Source organism: Scardinius erythrophthalmus (assembly GCF_964197995.2).
Source record: "Scardinius erythrophthalmus genome assembly, chromosome: 21".
NCBI lineage: Eukaryota > Metazoa > Chordata > Actinopteri > Cypriniformes > Leuciscidae > Scardinius > Scardinius erythrophthalmus.
In genome coordinates, this window is record NC_138241.1 from 36776066 (window position 1) to 36781065 (window position 5000).

The 5000-nt window shown below is 36.9% G+C and overlaps 1 protein-coding gene across 1 annotated transcript in view; it reads right to left on the reverse strand.

The window, feature by feature from the left end:
* Positions 1–5000, reverse strand: part of inpp5a (inositol polyphosphate-5-phosphatase A) — a 192445-nt gene that overhangs the window by 141676 nt on the left and 45769 nt on the right. The window lies entirely within an intron of this gene.

The following is a 5000-nucleotide window of genomic DNA, read 5'->3' on the forward strand; positions in this document are numbered from 1 at the left end:
CAGAGGTCGCACGCCTCTGGAGCAACTAGGGGTTAAGTGTCTTGCTCAGGGACACATTGGTGTCTCACAGTGGATTCGAACCCGGGTCTCTCACACCAAAGGCATGTGTCTTATCCACTGCGCCATCACCACCCATATCAGCCTCATATCAGATGAAGCAAGTATAAACCTCAGTTGAGCACATCGGGTTTTAATGCGCGTTTTTAGAATTTATGCACATCTTTGCATTTCCATCCAGACTTTTTTTAAGCAACATGCCAAAAACAACACATTAAAATGATGGATGTAAACACAGATAATGTGGCTCAGAGTTTGTTATCACTAAACTACGCAACTATCTGCTGATGTGAGCAAACCAACACAAGAGAGAACAGAATAAAGCAGCTTTCCATGACGTCACTGGAGCTTGCCCGGAGTTTACAGGCCTTCCCCAAACACACACACACACACACACACACACACACACTCGATCACATGACACACTCCCAACAGCCTATTACTGTTACTATCATATCAGAGCTTCAATCTGAACAGAACACAAGCAGCAACACATGTTAAAGTGTCTGCAATCAACACAATCAATACTCTAATAGTATGAGTGTGTAAACGAGTGTGTTACAGTGTTTCTCACAGGTAAATCAGGTAAACAGGTAAATCAGGTAAACCAGCGCTGGAATTACAGCAGAAGCTGAGGGTTTGATTAGTAAATGAGTGTTCATGACATACATTAGCAATGACACGTCAATCTCTAATAGAAACACATGAACTACTAGGGTTGGGTATCGTTTGGGATTTTTAACGATAACGGTGTCAAATCTATATTTTTAAAACGGTACCGGTGCCTGAACGGATACTTTTAAAAACAGAGCCTCAAAACGATGGTGAATGACATTAAAAAAAATGGCTTTTTTATTGAAAAAAAAAATAATAATATTAATATTAATAATATTAATAATTAATATTATTAATATAATATTACATTTTTAAAAGTAAATATATAAATATAAGTAGTCCAAATACAAAACACAACAAATTTACATAGCAAATTCATAATAAAAACCTAAGCCACCCAACCCAAATACAATAGTTTAACACTAAATAACACTACAGTGCTAATAACAGTAAAGTAGTCTGTGTTCGGTGTGCTATACACCAGCTTTACATTAACAAGAAGAACGCCGTCGTGTTCATGACACTGAGCTCTCAGGATCAGCTGAAGGCTGGATACTCAAAAGTAAGTGAAGTTCGCGGCTCTAATGTTGCTGTAAACTTGCACAACGTTCTTGAATGAATAGTTTATTAGATGTACGCCGGTCTGTTATTGACATCGACTTTACAGTTTCACACTAAACATGACGCGCAACAAAACTAACAGTGATTGGTTGCGTTACATGTCAGTCAGTCCTTGGCTGATATCTTTATTCTTAAATACATGCAAGTGAATGTGTTTCGTCATGTAAGAAACCTTTATAATGATCATGATTCATGTTAGTTGATCTATAACGCACAATGTTCGCCATGTTAGTACCATAGACTGTAAAAAATATAGACTTTCTGAAGAGCGGTTTTGAGGCCGTTTATGGGGGGTATGGGCGGCGCCATCTTGTGTTCAGAAACGATACAGAGGTGGTATGATGTGTTGTGTCAGATCAAGGCCGAGACGTCACATTTCAGGAATTCCACTCTGCGCAGCCTATGCTTGTTATCAGCTGTCAATCAAGCTGTCAATCAAAGTTAACCACGCCCTTACTTGTCATACATTTTATATCTAAATACTATGTAAACTAACGAGTTAGAAAAAAATTCACCCCCCTCACAGTTGTCAGGCACTCGGAACCTATCGACAAATACAATAAAAGTCCATGGGACCAACCTGTAAAAACATGAATTTATGCTGTGAAAACGGACATTTTAACATGGGGGCTGTGGACATTTGCTCCCTTTTGGGACCTGCCCCTAGCGGATTTTAGATGTATTGCAGTTTTTCGCACTTCCGGGTAGGCTTCATTTCTCAGATTAGAATGTTGCCGCTTGGTTAGTGTTCAGAGAACGGAGTCTGTCAGATTTAGTCAATTCATCCACTTCTCCCGAAACACACTAAAGTAAGTGGCTGGAGAAGTGTGAGAAGAACAGAGTACCAACACAATGTGTGTCTAAACACGTCATCAATTTATAACTGAAAGGATTGTTACTGCCGCGTCCATAGACATCAGTGTGTATTTCACAAACTATAAATGTTGTTTTGCTAGTACTTGTGTGTATTTGAATATCTGGAACCTAAAATAAACCTTGTGTGGTTGAAGACCCAGAATAGTTGTGATATAATATGAGCGCCAGCCAACGCACGAACGCAGATGATGATCACGTGATCTGAACGTTCTTCTAATCACACGGTGTGAACGATCGTAGCGATCACATGCGGAGATAGGGTTGAGAGAGTCGATTTTGAAAGAATGGCCGAGGCTGCTCCAGATACCCCCCCGCGTCCAGCGCTGAGACGAAAGCGGATGCAAAAGTACCGACGAGAGTGGGAGGAATCAAATACGTGATTATACGTGATATGATTAAATTTTTTAATCACCTCAGTCATTTTCTGATTGATTACATTAGATTTCATAGGCTGCCTATTTGTTAAGAAATAATGTTAAAAATGTAAATGAATCATGTTATGGTATGATTGGTATGAACACTTTACAATAAGGTTCATTTATTAAACATTAGTTAATGTACATAACAATGAGTAATACATTTGTTACAGTATTTATTAATCTTTGTTAATGTTAGTTAATAGAAATAAAGCTGTTCATTGTTTGTTCATGTTAGTGCACAGTGCATTAACTAATATTAACAATAAAGTTTTTAATAAAGTATTAGTAAATGTGGAAATTAACATTAACAAAGATGAACAAATGCTGTATAAGTGCAGTTCATTATTAGTTAATGTTAATTAATGTAGTTAACTAATGAACCTTATTGTAAATTGTTACCGATTTGTTTATTACGGTTAAGGTGTACAGTCAGACACATAAGCATTATTTTAATAAGAGAGATATATTTAATAATAGAAATATAGTGCCTACTGTATGTGAAGCAAATAAACAGCTTAACTAATTTAAATGATTGCATCCTTCAACAGGCTACTGTAGAATTAACAATAGACTATATAAAATAGATTAACTTACCAATAATAATAAAAAAATTGTGTGTTTGACATGAATTTAGAAATGTTTGTAGATCGGTTATTTATTACGTGGTTTCACTGTTTGGATGGTGTTACTGTCTGCAAACAATGACAAATATTTTATCCAAAACCTTATACAATAACTCAAGTTCATTAGCAATTTCTCATCCTACTCCTCTCTAGGTTACAGCAGCTGAGTTAACGCAGGTGTACCACACGGTTAAACATCACCTCACTGTATAACAGTGCTGACTGTGGACACAAGCTTAACCGAAAGATTCTGCATGACTCAAAAATCATAAAGAAAATGTCCATCGGGAGAACTAAGGCAGAAGCATTGGCCAAAACAAAACATGTTTTAAGGGACCGTTCGGTATTTATGGAAGGGGCCACCGGAGGAAAATAGGGGAGGGTCATGTCTTTTTATTCTTTGTTGAGGGGAGGGTCATCCAACTTTTTTTAGTCTAGGGGGAGGGTCACCCAATTTTATATTCATTAAAACAGCAACATTTCAAAGTGGCTTGTTTGGTGCTATTTTTTTCCATTTAGCTTCATGTTGATCTCGCGTTATCAGCCCCCCTTCGATATCAGATGGTTTCTGACTGACCCAACAAAAATCCAGTTTGGCGCTGTTTGACAGTGCGCGCACACTTCAGTTCGCGCTTAGAAAAAGTGCATCATGTCAGAACAGAATGCCAAAGAAATGTTTACCCGGCGAAGCTTTAAAGCACGAGCAAATAATGAACATTTGTTAAGTGCACAGTGTCCTTCGAGTGTAACTCTACCGCTGCATTAACATGTGATGTGAACGTACGTCGAGTTTTACAGTATTGGGACTGAGGCGCCAGAACTGCAGCTGATAGAATGTGCGCAGTAGCGCGATACTACCATATTTTAGTTTCCATTCTTATTTTGTTTCCACGATGTGTATGATGTAGGGCTACATGTTTAAATTACTATTAGTATTATTTAAGTTAACATAAAATACATAGACCTACACCACAAAAACTAGTTGAGGATAAATTCGTTAAAATTGGGCGATTCCAGTGTTACGGACGTGACATTTGCAGTCAAAACTTAAAATAAAAATTCTCAGAAAATGCATTTAATACCAATATTTTGAAACGTCTGAAAGGAGTCAAGACATTAGAAAAATATCAGTCTACACATGCGTTTTATATTTAAAATGAGGGAAATACACGTGTGACGTGACACAAAAAAATCTTTAACTTTTAGGTGGCAAAATATTTTTTTGTAATTCTATAAATTACACTGTGCAAACCAAAATATATATACCCACCAGATGAATAAAGATCGGCCTCCACAGAACATAAAATATTATATTATTTTTATTTTATTTTTCGTGTTCGCATTTATGTGAAATAAAATAAAAACAATGTTACGGCGTGACAGTTCTCCATTACGGACATGATCTGCTCTGAAGCGACTTTAAAAATTTCACAGAGACCTCAAACAGAAAGCACAAAGTCTTTCTTTAAAGTGAATTTCGTTTTTTTTTATAAATTTTATCTTAATTTTAATCAATGTTTCATCTGGATTTAATAAATAAGTAGTCTAAATATAGAAAATAGATAATCATGACACGGAGGCGCGGGCGAGTGAACTGGACTCTTGTCTCATAAATGAACCGAAACTCAGCGTAAGGCTACTTGCCTCACAGACCTGAGAAATATATAGAAAGCTTGAAATGTCTACTTTTAAACCGAACAATTCATAATGAAAGAAAACAGACTGCTTTCTGCTTATGAAATGTGCATTTCTCTCTGGCGCGTTCTGAGAAGATCGCGACGCATCGTCA